The 17696-nt window shown below is 38.5% G+C and overlaps 1 protein-coding gene across 1 annotated transcript in view; it reads right to left on the reverse strand.

Annotated features, from left to right (window-relative positions):
- The window catches only part of LOC146003621 (uncharacterized), a 113395-nt gene that overhangs the window by 29869 nt on the left and 65830 nt on the right, over nt 1-17696 (reverse strand). The window lies entirely within an intron of this gene.

Below are 17696 nucleotides of genomic sequence, written 5' to 3' on the forward strand. Positions count from 1 at the left end.
ATTATGTTGATTTAGGGCCGGTTGAATAAACATCACTAACTGGAGATCAGATTTGACCTACGATCCGGGAGTGAACTAAGTTCAAGCTTCTACCATGTTGTATAAAGCTAATTGTCGATTTGTCGATCATAGATCAAATCCTGATCTTGGGTCAAAGAAATACGTTTGGCAACGTGGCAAATCCAGACATGTCGCTAGTGTGCCTGTGATGTTGCCAATTGTCCAACACTGAACAACAAACATTTTAAAGTCTGTTTCGGAAATTTTATGTATTTAATATTTGAATAAATAATATATCTGAGGTGCTGGACGTAGTAAATATTCGAACATGTTGCAAATTTAGTAAAATCACGTAAATTAGATACTAAACAGCCATTTATTACTTGTGCGAGTTCCACGTGGATGATTTGTCATTGACAACGAAAGCAAATATCAGTTCTCGGTTGCAAGGGGGAGAAAAATATGCTTGCATAAATATATATTTTTTTAAAAAAAATCATTTCTTTTTAATGCTAAAAAGAGATATAACACTTTTTTATACTCGGATTTGGAGCTATTGTTCATGTAAGGAGATGTTTATTATATTTATTTTGTGATTGCACGATAACGTGTTACAGGTGGACCATTAGTTCCTGTAAGTAGTACACGGAATTTTTCTTGCACTTAATTGAGTAACCTACGTTGTGAAATGTAAAATGTGTTTGCGTTTTCCCGAATGGAAAGAAATATTGAAACAACAATGGCGTTTGTCCTATCAGATGTAAATTATGTCCAAAACAAATAATATTCCAAATAAAATATGTGTTGTTTATATATGGGGAGGAGAGAAAGCTTTACCAACTAAAATGCGACGTGCTCGGTTCATATAGCAGTAGATATATACACGTTCCAATCTGCGGACAAAATGTAATTGCAATAACACTTTGCTGGATGCAGTAAAGCGAAATGATAATATTTTTATACTCCTTCTTCATCCCAACGCAAGTTTTACAATGATATCAACACGAAAACGTAAGCAGGTCATATTTTCTGTTTGTATCAACACTCGATTGTTCTCAAATTACTTTTCTCTGATCGTGCAATTAAACAATGTTACAATATATTTTCTCTTGCAGTAATTTAAGGCAAATTGCAAGAAAATAATACATGGTATTTCAAACAGTAAATAACAATGACACGATATATGGAAAGAAAGAAAAATGGAAGAAATAATTATCAATGTTCACCTCGTTTTGCATGCTTCTTCTTTATTAATATGAAAACAGGATTTTATGAATTGATTCTCCCGTTTTGCGCATACGTTCACTTGCAACACATTTTACAACAAATATTCGTTAGTACAGCCATGTTACAACAGCTGATCTACGGTCAATGTCTGCTGATCGGAGAAAAATCGCGGGTCAACTTTGATCGCAGGGACTTAATCTCAGTTCAGCTTTTATACAACAAAAAATCAGAGTTCAGCGTGACTGCAGATCAATTTTACTGGCTAATCGAGGATCAACTGTTTTATACAATCGGGCCTTAGAGTTCTGTTAATTTTGTGTATGCAAGACACACATGGAAACGATATATAAATATGTATATATATAACAACGTATAATAAACAATATACGTAGTCCTTCTAGAAATGTTATGATTTGCTGAATTAACTCTAAGAACTACAGTACTGTCCATTTTAAACCAGTTGTTTATTCACTTGATGTACATGCGTAACGAACCAGGGACTAAAAATATAAATTGTTATGTAAAACCCCGCTTTCGTATTTCCGGCTCAAATATAATCTGCTCGCTTGGCACCCAGAGTGAGGTGAAAAGAGAGATTTGAAGGATTAAAGCAGGAAGTAATCCAGAGGGCCGGATAGAAACCAGGGACTGGGGGGTCAACCTTTCAAAGAGGGTGGTTGCACTTTAACACACTGATCCTAGGTTCGAATCTTGGGTAATCGATGTGTGTTTTTTCCGTCTTCTGTCTCATCAATTCATCCTCCATCCTCAATGTCTTGTGATTAACCTAGAGAGGTAGAAAAATGACGTAAAATAACAAAACAGAAGAAAGTAAGGTATGGACAACAACGTTCCTCCGAATAGAGGAAACATTTTATTTTGAAAATATCAAAGAGATTCTGTCAACATTACAGTGTCGCCGAGAAAGATAGAAGAAAAAGGGGGGACCGAAATATTTTTTTTTAGGAATAGTCAAATTTTATTCCCATTAAATATCGCATACAAAATGCATACTTGAGGTAAAAGTTGATTAAATGACAATTTTTCTTGTAGGCTAAAGTATGTTCATGTACGCATGTGTCAAGCATGTGTACGACCGTGAGGTGCCGCTCCTCCACCCTTGTATTCCTCAAATCCTCAATTGTTTGTTATCATTGTAGTCAAAAAAGTTGTAAAATTGTAATCAACAGGGTCGTAACGAGTAGTTTCATTGTGAAGCAATTAATCTTCGTTTTTAAAATATGTTCTAGATTTGTGTTTGAACAAGTAGGAGCTAGGGTTGCAGCTTATCATGTTCTCCATGGGTATCGAGGCATTTAATAATGCCCTGAGTTGTCCTGAAGCACAGCTTCGGACGACATTATGCGGGTGTGTCTACGAAAACCAATCCAGTCAGCAAATCAGCCATCAGCTTGTAGATCCACTGTTCAAAATAGTAGCTTTGACACCACTCGCTTATAGCAAGCAACTGAATGTGTAGATATTTGTGCGACATGAAAGCACTGTTTTTGTCGTTGTGGGAATGTTTTGTACAATTCAAGATATCGCCAGAGGTTAGAGTAGTTGCGCCAGAGGTTAAATTAAGTTTAAAGCCTGTAATGTTGAAACAAGTTCGCCACTTCTACCCAGTAGAGGAACATAATGGTTTGGATCCCACTTTATACTGTAGGTCCAGTATCAATTAGCCATATTGTGCATAAAGTGGACTTAAAACACCAAATTAATCAATCAATCAAGTTCGTCACTTCGCCGAAAGAAAAACTAAACATATCTCAACTTACAACATTTTGTAATCGTGCAAAATAGCAAAAATCCAATTTCCTCCCGCTCCATCGAAGGCCTTGACCCAATTTTGCTCAAATTAATTATCACTCGAGTCCTCAAAGGTATACAGCGACTGTAAAAAAATCTGCCTAAAAACTCTAAATTTACAGTAATTACCATCTTAGCAGAGTTGTAAGTTTTCTATTTTGTTCCCGCTCCCCTGCCCCCCCCCCTACCTATGCACTCAAAAAAATTCTTACTAGCAAATTGTACATCTATTGTTTTTTGAGTTTCGATGATTAAGCTCTGAATATTTAGTTTCTACAGAGCGTTGCAAATGTCAAAAATGGGTAAGAAGTGAATATGTATAAATATATTTACTTCCATATAGGTATATGCATGGATGTAAGGTTCAAGTGACTGTTACAGCCAATGGCTGGAAGCCCTCTGTTATGCTAAATGAAATGTGGTATGTATCATCAGGAAAGCAGGTCAATATTTCTGCCTAACATCTCTTTTTGTTGTTTCCTCACTATCATTTCAAGCTTATTTCTTAAAAAATAAAACAATGTTCAACCTTACTTTACACATCTTTGCACACCACTAGGTTTCGTGCGAATTCTTGTCTTATCGTTACAGTTACACATTATTTCACACGCATTTGTTTATGAGAGCTGTGAATTCGTTACAGGGCAGAAGTCGCTAGCAAAGCTATGATGAAAGCACAAACTCCCTTGCTCTTCCAATGTTTGTTTTGATCTGGTGGGGCCTACATAACACTAGGCTCCATCTCATAAACAAGGGTGTTCTAGGAATAACCAAAGAGACCCGGGAATTATGAAACGTACATTGTCTTCCAAAATGAATGTAAAATCAAGTACATGTCTGTAAGTAACTCTCAAAGTATCTTGATACAAAGTTTCGTTGTAGTTTGTGTCGTTCATTACAAACAGACGTTTATTATTATTGTTATTATTATTTGAGGCTCACCCTGACTCAAAAAAAATAGTACCTTGGGGTAATCCTTGGGAGTAAGGGCGGCCGGAGTGTGGTGCTGAACACATCACCTCCAAAATGGCCGAGATCAAGAATGTGTGCTCCCACCTCCACTAAATTTGCCTCATGCACGGTGCTTTATGCGCGGGAAACTTAACATTTTACCTATTATTATTATTATTAAATATGGTAAAAAGGTAAAGTTCTCCCCTGTGCTTAGCCACCACGCCCTGAAGGCGTATAGGGGGTAACGGCCCACACTTTCTTGATCCGGTCATGAGTGGGGGTGATGTGATCAGCATCATGCCCCTGACCGCCTTTACCCCCCAGGGTTTCCCCCAGGTACCCATGTTATTTTACGCTGGGTGGGCGCCGGGACCGCATCCTACGTTAGAAAACTTCCCGGATTTGAATTGGCCGGGGATCAAACCCGGGACATTGAGCATAGTAGCCACCGCGGCCTTAAATATGTGAGGTATATATATATATGCTCTTTGTCGTATTAGTTATTTCTTCGTCATTTTACGTCGCTTTTCGTTGGTTCGATGTGGCTTACAGACTGGGTATTGTTTGTCTGTTTCAGTACGGAATAAACATAACTTGATTCGGAAAGCATTGGGTCGCCCACGTCGTCTTCGTGACCGAGTACGTGACTTCATATGTTTAGAAAACAAATTCATGTTGCTTCCACTTGACCTTGGAAGGGGCGGACTATAATTGTGTTTTGGTTCCATAAAGAATGCAGCGTGCTGTAAAAAATAATTGGAATTCAATAGGTTGCCGCAGCGCGGGATGAAAGGGAATGCTTCCACATCTAGTGTTCAGCTTCAAGCCCTGAATTTCCCTCAGTAATAAACAGATAAGGAAAGAAAAAGGGGAAATTCCTGAAGATGCCCAACCTCCACCCGCATACGTTCAGGGGTAGGTGCTTAGCGCCCTGCTGTCTTTAAAATAAACAAGGGCGTCAGATCAGCGGAATTTCGGTTTCCCCGTTTTTCTCTTCCACCTTCTTTATTGATGGTTTCAATTATATGTATGCACGAGGCACTAAAGCTAAATCTAGATAACGTCTCATGGATATAGTGGACCAAGCTTGTTTCGGCGATCTAGAAACGAACTTGGTTGTAAGATCTTACTTGCTAGTAATTGAATTAAATTAATGGCATCTGCATTGTTAGTAATAAAAACCGCGGTAGCTCAGCTAGCGTCTGATTACCATGCGAGAGACCCGGGATTATTTCCACCTGTTCAAGCGGCTCTGGCGCCCGCCCAACGTCGTATAAAGTGGGTACGTGGAGGATGCTCTGGAGATAAAGGCGGCACCCACCTTCGGCCGTGATCAAGAAAGTGTGGGACCCTAACTCCACACCCCGTATACGCCTTCATAGCTTGGTGCAAAGCACAGGGGAACACTTTACTTTTTATGTTAGTAATGAAACGAAGGTTGAGGAGCGGGAAGAATGTGTTAAGACATAGGGGAGAAAGAGTGGTATTTTAGGAAGGTTATTAATTAAATGAGTTAAGCAGTGTGCGAATTAAGCGAAGGGGGTGCCGGTGATTTCCACGCCACAATAAATTTTATCCCCTGCAAAACAAAATTATTTTTATTCCTGCCAGGTGTGTTTTTATCCGTTTAAATGAAAATGGAATTGAAAGGATATACATATGTCCTGACTATGTAATAGACACAATTGAAAAATCATTTGTCCATTAATGGTCCAGTCATAAGATTTCCCTGCCCCAAAGTATGCAGCTTTGTGGATTAAGGAAGGACACCATTCCGAAACTGACAACCTCACCGTGCCGAGACAACAGAAACTCAAATTTTCGTGGCATAGTGCTGATATTTTACACTTATTAAATTGTTCACAAGAAACTTGTAGGTATGTAAGATTGGCATTAAGTATGAACTTGGCAATATACAGTTGGTAATGTTTTCGGTGTTAGTAGTTCTATAACTATTTTCGTGTATGAGTTTGGGTTTACTTAGAATCAGGGGGGCCGCCAGGAGGTGGGGAAGGGTGCTTCATCACCCCTTCATTTTCTTCCTCAGGCCGTTCAGCATCCCTTGTTCAACTTGTTAAACCATTTCATATTCAGCGTAGAAAGGTTTTGAAGTGAGATCGGTATTACTGCATACAACAGGCAAGTCATCGATCTTAATCTGACATCAGGCACGTATCCAAGGGGGGGGGGGGCTTTGCCCCGAAAATTTTCTGTTTACACTAGATAAAATGAGGCTTTTAGTTTCTTGAATAATGTGATCATAATTTGAGAGTTTTAATTATCGAGACAAGACAGAGAATGTTCTATAACACTCTTATTGTTAATAGCACGTATCCACGGTAGGGATCGGAAATTTTTCAATTTACTTTAGAAAAAAATAGGTTTTTGTCTTCTTGAATAATGGGACGATGACTTAAAGAGAGAAATAATTATCAAGGCAAGACGAAGAATGTTCTATAACCCTGTTGTTCATAATATTGCACACAAACTTTTCTTGCGCTTTCGGTGTTGAACTTGAGCACTATGGAAAGACTTATCAGCATTTGAAAAGTGCACAACAAAGGTATCGCCACAAGTAGGACGATTCGTTGTAATTTTTAATCTCTGGAAAGAGCGAGAGGGAACGTTCTTGATAAGACAAGGAGTCGAACTACTACTGGGTATATTAACGAATCGTTTTCCTGCTGAACGTTCTAGAATATGAGAATATTCAATTTCCCGGTTGATCTGTACAATAGAATCGGTTAATGAGACTTCAGAGATAAGTGTGACAACTCATACAGTCGATTAGTGATCAGTCAGTGTCCATTGGTGGCTTTATAAGATATAGTGATTTGAAAATGAAAAGTAACGAAGTCTACTTCTAGTTCCAGTTCGGGTCCAAAGAAGGACACAATGACGACAGCGGAACTTCCAGAGTTTCAGTGTAGTGCTAGTTCAGGTCGAGAGCCGAAGAGATCGAAGGTCTCTTTCCCTAAAGTTAATATTTCAGCAATACCGGGTATTGGAGCAGTTTATTAAGAAAGAAAAAACTGCACAAATCAACTGAAAACCAAAGTTCTGAGTGATGATTTAGTTGTGCCCGGACCAAATTTCGTGTATGCGGTTTGTAACCTTATATATTAGAAAAATGCTTATGCATGTGTGAACCTACAACAGATGGTGATATTTCAGATATTGGCTCTGTTATACTTGTTAGCCAGCAAGCCTTGATGAGTTACTAAGAGTCTCATGTTCCCGACAAAAGGAGTAACGGACTAACTTTGTGACGACTGGTGTCCAACTGGAGGATGTTGCAACATCGCGCTACGACGCCAGGGGTTCCGGTTTCGAATACCGGCCTGGGCATGGATGTTTTTGAGTGTCCATTCATCAATTTCATCATATCGTCACTTATCCCCATATTCGCAAAATAGCCAAAAGTGGCACAAAAAACGAAGTAAAATAAAGCAATTCAATCAATCTTCTAAAGTTTTGAAGATCCAAGTCACAAGGATGGAAAATTAGGGCTTTCTTAAGGTTAGGTGCGAAGGCATCCTAAAGGATCATATACAAACCTGCGGGAAGAACGATCTTACTTAAGTCTCCAATACGAAATGATAAAAACTTCTGGTGAGTTCATTATAAATAATGTGTCCGAGATAAAGAGTGGTATCCCCAGAATTTTCGGAAGGGAATATTATTTTTGGTGGTCAGTCCTCATTTTTCCATATTTGTCTGTCTTTGACGTTCTTCTTTTTAAGGAATACTTTGTCAAATGGGGTTATGACCCCACCAACTCTCCCTTGGGCACGTCACTGTAGACAAATGAGTAAGCATTTGATCATATTGGGAGACGAAACATTAGATGTATTGGGCACTGTGCATTAATTGTTTCTCGATCCGGCTATATTGGAGAAAACTTCCTTTGTTTCGTGCCCATATATGACAAGACTGAGGAAGCTGTGATAGACATCTTTGAACAAAGTAAAATAAAGCAGATCAATGAATCAATCACAATTTTGAACACTTGCGAGTGCTTGAATGTGGACAATTTGGTGGGTTTCGGCTTTCATAAGAGCTGCAAACATGGGAGGACAAGACACATTAGTGGTGTTCTGGTTCGAATCAGAGAGAAATATTCGAGAACTGCCTGCGTTCAGTTCGAAGCCCACAGTTTGAATCTCGCTTAGTCAAGTGGATTGCCCATTCGGTGCATGTGTAACACCTTCGTAAAAACACTCACAGATACCACAGATGTTTTGATGCCTGGTGAGAAGAAATGGACAAACACACATACTCAGATGGTTCCGGCACACAATGTTAATGCTTGGAAACAGAGGAGTCGTGTGGTAAAAAATGTTCCGATTTCACGTTCTAATTAAAATGGCAACCTTAAACAGGCGACGATTTAAGGGATAGTTGCTCCCCATTTTTTTGCTTCCTCACTATGGCCTCTTAATGGTAAGCCTTGTCTACGAAGAGAAAGTAAACTTTCCTTGCACCCCCCTTTACCCAGGTTTTGGAAGACAATCGCCCCCACTGGCCTTAAACATGCAATTCTGAGGTTCTATCTATACCTCTTAAAAATATTTTGTTAGTGTAAGACTGTTTGCTTGTATAGATTCAATTGTTTTTATGAACCATTGTTGCTTTTCATTGTTATGCGGCAATAAAGAGGGTCCAAAATACAGGTTCCGGCTGTATTTTTACTTATTTCGGCCCGTAATATCTTGGTTAACCAACACTTTCCATATTTTTACTCGGCATGGAAGCTCACTATTAGCACTCACTGAAATAGCACATAACTTGGATATTGACGCTGTTAGTAGATATAACCCTTTAAATACTAAATTATTGCAAAATCCGCAACTTCAGAATTAGGCTTTTCTCAAAACAGCAAAAGGGAAGAGTAAAACTTGGTATGAGAATTTTTTTTTAGTTCTTTTCTTTCTATTGAAGACTCGTAGTGGCGCTGTCGGCCACCAGAAAGCAGTTTAGTAGAAGTGAGGAAAATGGCTACCACTGGACAGCAGAAAGTGTTCTGTATTCTCGTTCAGCGGCATTTCCGAACAAGATTTGTGGTTGAACCGCCTTCTGCAAGTCAATTAGAAAATGCTACAACATTGGTGGAATTGCGTGAGCGCAACACTGCAGCCATAGCCGACGTGAACCCTGACATGCTAGGAAGAGTGTGGCAGGAACTTGATTATAGACTAGACGTGTGTCGTGTAACACGTGGATCACACAGAGAACATTTATAATACTCCAGGAAAAAACATTTTGCGTTTTTCAATATGTGTGTGTAATATCAGTCATTTACGTATCATTACAATGAAATAAATAGACACTGAAATCGGGAACATTATTTTGACTTACGCTGTATGTACTCACACATGGAAATAAAAAATCATTGGGGCCTCGTCCTATTTTTGAGGGGAAAACATCAAAATGTTAAGAAATGTCAATGTAAATTATCACACTTCCTTCGCTATGATAAAGAGGAACAGACCTTTCTCCTAACCTTCTATGTTCCAAATGGAACAGTTCCTGTCTTGAAAAGTTGTGGAAGAGTTACAGTTTTTATTTCTTTGATGAGTAGCGTAGTGGTAATGCCACCTCTTTGTAATCAAATGTCTCCGGGTTTAATGCAAGGTGGAGGTACAGGTTGTTCGGATTCCACTTTAAACTCCAAGTCCACAGTCCCGAAAAGCTTTTATGTGCATAAAGTGGGTTCAAAAATAAAACTCTACCGAACTCTACATACAGTGACATACCAAGGACTTTCGTTAGCCATCATTTTGCCACCTTTTCCTGCTTTAGACATTATTTTTACTGGGCCAAAGAGGGACTATGATTCCCTCCACCAGGGGTGCCCACCCCCCTCAAGGCCCTGAACGCAGTCTCCCAAATCAAGAATTTCAAGGCAGCAAGCATAAGGATAATAGGCCAAAATTCATAACTAGATTCGATCATCATAACCCCCCAATATTATTTTGATAAATATAGTAACTGATTTTAATTTGGATGCAATAGCCTGTCAAGTGGTCGATAGTTATATCTTAAAATATATATTTTCGACACGCAGAAAGCTAGCACATTGATTTTTTTAGATAATTTGAAATGTCAGAAAATAAATTATGTGTATGCCGTGTTTTCGGACGGGGAATATATGTTAAGAAGCCCACAACGTAATGATAAGATGGAAAAATCTAAGTGGGCACACCACTTGCATACCCATGATTTTTCTTTTTGGAGGCGGCCGGAATTGTAAAGATAGATATTACATAGCTGCTTCACTGTGTTCTGGGAGAAGACGGGATATAAAATATTTCATAAATATTATTTTTTGCCTTCCTTTTTAAAGTTGTTCAAAGACAAATATCGGGGGGTTGTTTTAAGGGGAGTTTGCTTTTATCATTTTGCCCTTTCCAGAGTTTTTTACTGCTTTCATTTGAAAAAAATAATTTTATCAAAATTTCAGAGTTTCAAATTTTCTCAAAAATTCATTGGTAATTGTGGAGCTGCAGCACCATCATCTAACCCCAACCCATACCCTGCGTACAAAAGTGGGGCAAACCAAATATTCATGCTGCAGTTGTCTTAACCAAAACTTGTTTGTTCGTATGACTGATTCAATTATCATTTCATACACAGAGCTGTTGATAGTGAAAATAGAATTTGTTGCCTCCTGCAACAAATTCTCCTCTTAGGCTTAGAGTATTTCAAAGTAAAAAAAAATCTGGATTATATCTGACGTGTAAAATTCACTTTCTGCGACAAGTTTGATATGCACATCTTACATTACATATTTTTCTGTTGTATCGAGTTATTTTGAATTTCGGGCTGGGCATGAGTGTTATTTGTGAGTGTTCCTTCATCAATTTTATCATATCATCACTCATTCTCATCGTCGCGATCAGCCCAAAGTGAATGAAAAGCGATGCTAAATAACAAAAAGGAAACCAAATCGTAATGTAGCTACAGTATAATCCATCACAATCAATCTTATCAAGACCCAAACAGGGATAATTGCGAGCGAAGCTAGCGGGAAAATTTTTATATCTATTTATTTGCATACTTACAAGAATATTACATTAATTTAATTTTGCGTCAATACTTTCAAAGGATGCCGTGCTATTTACTCTTTCCCATTATTCTCCATTTGCTCATGGGCGCCAGAACCAAAAAGGGTACATCACTAAGAAATGGGGTGGAAAAGTGGTACAATATCAATTGAATGGTAAGGCACGAACTACAATATTTTTTTCGTATATAATATCACAAAATGTGAACGTTTTTGTGGTGACTTCCAGAGCTCTATGCCCCTTTCCTTCAATCCGCTGTTTTACACTGTGCGAAGCACTGCAAGCGAATCGAACAAGAAAATAATGAGAGCATTAATTAAGAAACTGGCAATAATACTAATTTAACAAGGAGTAAATATTTGCACACGGTGCCGCGACCTTTACTCCATCCAAATTGTTCTCTTATTGTTTCTTCAGCACCCACTTTGTCGTGTCTGAGCTCGTGGCGCCACCGTACCTGATGCTATGTCAAACCATCTCACTCACCTTCATTATCCTAAAGTGGCAGAAAAGTAACGTAAAATAAGGAATAGTTACGTGTGGATTTCTTATTTAGTAGTCGGTGCTCTATTTTACTTCACTACATTTTCATGCATCAGATGTTTGTTTTAGGAGAGAAGGGCGGATGACTATGACACCCACCGCCACGCCGCTTAGCGAATAATCCAGAGTAAAATCCACTTTATACCATACGATCATCAAATGGTATGGTGTCTAAATAATGATCATCATACGAATTTTATGCCAAAGCGCTAAATATTGATTGCCCCCCTCCCCGAACTTCAAAGTTCGATACCCCCTTACTATGGAAATTCTGTGCCAATCTAAAACTTAACATTGCTATCCAATGTATGCCCTCGATACAACGTTGGAAGCCAACTCCAATTTTACCTGACTGGTAACCCGAGAACACTTGTTCGAATTGTGCATACTTGTTTAAATATTTAAAAAATATGTAGGGTACATGTATTCCATTCAGACTTTTGTTATATTAAGATATTCCAGTTAACGATTTCCATGCTTATTTTGTTCAAGGACTCTTGAAGAAAATTGTCAACGGGGGAGGAAGGGGGCTGTAATTAATGGGAAACCAGAAAGCAGCAAGAGCGAAAGACAAGAATCAGAAAACTTAAACAGAAGCCTGTTAGAATAACGAAAGAATACGAAACAGAAAATATAGTTTGGAAAGTCTATTGTAAACGCAGAGTATGTACACTGAAACAGAAGAAGTTTTCAACAAACGCCGACAGTGAAGTGGCTAATGTTGTCACTTTCTAATCAAGATCCTTGATTCGATCCTCGGTGGAGGGCGCATTTGTCCGGATCCCACTTTGAACTGTAGGTCTAGTCCCGATTAGCCTATATGAGGATAAAGTGGACTTAAAACATACAATGAACATCCATCTCAGAACTGAAAATCTGCGTTTTACACGTAGGTAATATATCAATTAGTTATGATTGTTGACTACAAAAGTTAAGTGTAAGGCTCAGTCTGTAAAATATATATGTATATATATATGTAATGTAAATATATGAAACACTATCCTGAAACATATTGTGCCTAAAATTATTTTCTAAAAAATATGTTTGTATGCCGCCGGAGCGACTATCACTGTGAAATGCTGTGTGATTTGTTGTTCACGCAAAACGTTATTGTGTACCATTGAAATTTCTTGCTCATAGTAATGAGTTGGATTAAGTCTTACAAAGGAACTGTGCCAGTCTCCTGTTGAAACAAATGAAAACGTTATTTGTCGTGCTCTTTGCCAAACAACTGTTCTCACCAAGGATTTTCAAATGTTCATGTGTTGCTCAGTTGACCTCCTCGTTTTCATTCAGGGTCTTGTGCGAGTCGTATGTCGGAAATAGGAAAAATGAAGAAGGGTAAAAAATAATGAATTTGATAATCTATATTCATCACCAGATGTTATTAGAATTATTAAATGAAGACGATTTCGGTGGGCAGGTCATCAAACACGAATGGGAGAAGAAAGAAAACTTACAGAATCCTGGTTGGGAAACCTAATTGTAGGGAACTTATAGAAAGGCCAAGACGAAGATGGAATGGCAATAAATAAGAAGCTTATAAGGAAACTGGTTAACAATGGAGAAACCTGAATTAATCTTACCCATTGTAGGAACGGATAAAAACGTTTAGGTTGCTGTGACAATAAACTTTCCACTTTAGAGTTTAAGTTCGAGTTTGTGTTTTAAGTCCACTCTATGCACAGTATGGCTAGTCGGACTGGGCCTACAGTTTAAAGTGTGATCCGAAACATTATGTGCCTCAATCAGGTATCCAAACCGGGATCCCTCGATTAAAAGGGGACGCTCGCACTTTCCGTTTTAGGAATGACAGAGAGTTAGTTAATGTTCTAATTACTTTCACTTTCAAAACTTAAAGTTCAACAAATCTCGACTCCTGTGGAATAAAAGTCAGTGATATTTGTGTTAAGAAGTGTAACTCAACTGGTAATGTGAGTCCGAGGGACGCCAAGCCAACACGAGAGAGCGTAGAAATACGTCCAAAGTGCAAGCACCTAGCATAGGGTACATTCAAAGGGATTGCCATGGCAGTATGTATCACAAAATGGTCGAGAAATTAAGTTTCACTCGGGTCTGTCAGACACCTCGTTACCTTTCAACGTCTAAGATAACGGATTCGTTTTTGGAAGTAGCCGGTTTTAATTCACGCGTTAAGCTTATCGCCCACTGAGAGGTTGTTAAACGTGGCAACAGAACGCAACAGACGCGTTTCCGGCGTCTCAGCGTGCGATAACCTTTAAGATAACATGCAGACTTCTGACATGGAAATTCCGTGCGTTTCCCTGTAGTGGGCGTTACACCATTTGATTTCAATAGAAGCTGACAACAGAAATTCTGTTGCTTTCTGTTGCCGCGTCTCGATGGATGTTAACTTGAAGTTTCCACCGTCACTTGAGACAAATGCTGCGGAAATATTTCATTTCCTCTTATTTGTTTACCACATTTTCCGTCACTCTCTTACTTTGTCGCCACGGTTAACCACCTAGTACAATTTGTCAATTTAAGTTGAATGAATTGAGCAAGGAAGAAGCTAGCAAAGTGCTACAACTTGTTTGAACTGTATTACATCTTAATTTAGCATCGACATTCAATTATTCCCAGAGTTGTTAATGTAAATTGTAGTTGAGACATCTTGGAAATAGGGTCTGTAAGTTGGGTATGTTATGATTCCTTATGATAATATTTAATTCGGCTTCCCCGATGGCTCAGTGGTAGGGTTGCTTCCTTGTAATCAAGAAGTCCCTGGTTCGATACCCGGTGGAGGCATACAGTGGTGCAGATCATAGTTTTAAACTGTAGGTTTAATCCCGATTAGCCTTACTGTGCTTAAAGTGGACTTAAAACATCAAATCAACCAAATCGACCTCTACGTAAATACACACAACAGGTGTGTTTCTGCTTGACATTAACTTCATTCCTAGTTGATACTTCCTACCCTCACATAAGTTTAGCGTAAGGAAATCATTTCCCCTGACATAATCAATTCCAAACACTCCTATCAAAATGAGAGCGCTTACATCATCATAGGTGACACGTAAGCAGTTTACACGTTTCACTGAACCACCCACGCGACCCTAAATCTGTTGACCTTGAGTTTATTTGTCGACATCAAGTTACCCAGCAACGAAAGATTTAGCGCGAACGCAGCTCACATGTCGCCACATTCTTTCATGCAGTGGCGCGACCACAGGGGGGGGGGGAGGGGAGGCGTTGCCCCCAACCTTAGTCGGAAATGAGTTCTTGGGGGGCAAACATTGAATGCCAAGTGTACCTGCAATTACCGCTCACAACTTTAAATGTTATGCAAATAAAAATACTTTTCGCAAAATTTTCTTCATCGCTTCGCTTACATTACCTGCTTTCTTAGTCTTCAGTACCGTAGCTAGGGGGTGGCGGGAGTCTGCCCTGGGCGCCGAACGACTTGAAGGAAAATAAGTTGTAAAATTGATTGATTGGGTTGTGGTTTTAAGTCCATTTTACGCACAGAAATGCTAATCGGGACTGAACCTGCAGTTTAAAGTGGGATCCGAACCACTGTGCCATGTGCCTCCAGCGGGTATCAAACCCTGGACCTCCTGATCGCAAGGTAACGATGTTATCATTATACCATCGAGGAGCAGGGGCGGGGCCAGAAATTTTCAACCGGGTGGGCAGAAGCTGTATATTCATAAATTAGGGTGGGCAGTATAAATCTAAGACCTTATATGAGTTTTTCATGCTCGCCCCCCCCCCCTCCAACATATACAGGGTGTCCTAAAACAACTTCAACAACGGTTGGATGCTGATAGATATATAAAAAAAACAAGAAACTTTTCCTCATTCTCATAACCTCGAAAGTGTTTAGTTTCTGATCTATGAGCGCTGAAAATCTAACCTGTATGTACAGTCACGGACACTTCTGGGTTATAACAATCTCATTAACTCTCAATGCAATCATTACAACCCAGAAGTGTCCATGACTGGACGTATACAACCCAACTCACCAAACGATCGCTCTGACGTAACTTCCAGGGACGCGTAACAAGATTGCTACTTGAATTGAAAACAACAACTTGGGAGTCTTATCTGGCAAAATACAAAAGAATAATTATACTTGCGATGTTGTAAGCATAGGTACGTGCAGAATAATTTATTTTGGGGTCCCTTAACGGAAGTTTCAGTTACCTATCTGGACATGGCTAGCCTATAGTCGTAACTTCATGTTATTTTCACAGAAACTATTAAGTATATGAACATGAAATTTTAACATTATAGAATGAGCATTTGTTATCACTTTAGCACAGGTTTTATTATCACCGTGTCGATATTTTAATATTGAAAGTAAACAATTGAAAATTATAAATACAAGGCTATATCTCTACAGGTACTATCAGCTGAATCACTCTCACGAAGAACATCTGTAGGTTCAGTTTTACCATGTTTTCTTATGCACATTAGCCTACTTCATAAAATATATTGCTGTACCTGGTCACTCGATAGTTAATGTCATGTGTTACATATCATTTTAAACCGTAGAATTCAGATGTAAGCAAAAATCTGAAAATTGATACACTTGTCATTGAATGATTGATTCATGAAAGTCTTTGACCATGAATTGAGGGACTCGATTAGCCATTTAGAAATAAGTAAATAACAGTCTGCGTGTGAATCGCAAGACATGTTGATTAAATGGACGAACTGAGAAATGAAACAAAACAACTCAGCGTTTCACATAAGTATGAATAATGTCTTATTAGCAAAATTTAAAAAAAGCAAGAACCCGGGTATATATAAAATTCTTAGTTCATTCTGCATAATATTTACCTAAGCTAAAGAAGGACATTTTGGAAAAATATAATCGAAATGTAATAAATAAGTAAATAAATAAAATTGTATGTATTATGTTATGAAGCACAAAGTTCTAAAATTTTGTCCCTATTCTATGTTAGTTAACCACAAGAAAAATCACATAATTACGTAACTGATAGGGAAAATGTATATGTAAGAAGATTTTTTGCCTCCCTGATGGCATAGTGGTAGAGTCGTCGCCTTGTGATCAAGGGGTCTCGGGTTCAATAACCGGTGGAGGCACATAGTGGTTTGGACCCCACTGTAAACTGTAGGTCCAGTCCCGATTGCCTATCTGTGCATAAAGTGGACTTAAAACAACAACTCATGTAAGAAGATTTCTACATACGGTTGCTAACTCATCAAGTCAATAATTCTGCAGCTATTTTTTAAACCTACAGAGCTGTTTTATTAAAATCTGTTTTTGTGATTGCTTCTTATTAGTAGAATGAATATAAAATTATTATTATCTATTTTGGATACGATATCGAAATTAGAAGATGACAGGTATATAAAATCGTAATGATGAAAGGGACATAACAAATTACCTCTGTCTTAGTATTTCAATATAGACCTAACTAAACAACTTTGTGTGTTGCTGGAGGAAGCAACGCGAAGAAGAGGTTTTTATTCGTTTAACAGATCACCTTAATCATACCCAGGCCGGAAGCCCGGAGTTGAAAACATCAAGCAACTCCACTCCACCCCTTCTACACTCAGTTTCAGTTACAACTTTTTGGCCAAGGTATGGCAGACAGTTAATTATATTTCTATATTTTTGCCACATTTCAAGTATCTATTTCTTTTCATTATGTGGCACATTTTCAAAGCAATTTGATGCATCATCCCTGTGAAGGTCAGAAGCTGCAGCCCTCAGGCCCATAATCCTGTTCTAATCTTGATCATATTCTGCACAATTTTGCGCCTCCCATAAAGCCTCCTAAGCCTACCTACTGGCTGCTTAAGCATACAAGTGGGCATTAGATCACATTTTTTGTTTCAAAAGATTTGGAAATTCCTTTCGCTTTCCAATGATAAAGTTAAGAAAGTTGAAAGAAAAGCTTAAATTAATTCCATTCAACTTATTATTTACTCTGACTTTCGTAAACCTATTCACGAAATCAGTGTTTCGGCAAAGCTTTTTATTGAATGATAATATGTGAACTTGTCTGTAATATAGATAATATTCACAAGTAAAATATACATGAAGTGAACACCATAATAAACTTATTTATTGGACCATTCGCATTTTCCCAAGTGTAT

Source organism: Lepisma saccharinum, chromosome 1 (assembly GCF_977018435.1).
Source record: "Lepisma saccharinum chromosome 1, izLepSacc3.1, whole genome shotgun sequence".
In the NCBI taxonomy this organism is placed as follows: domain Eukaryota; kingdom Metazoa; phylum Arthropoda; class Insecta; order Zygentoma; family Lepismatidae; genus Lepisma; species Lepisma saccharinum.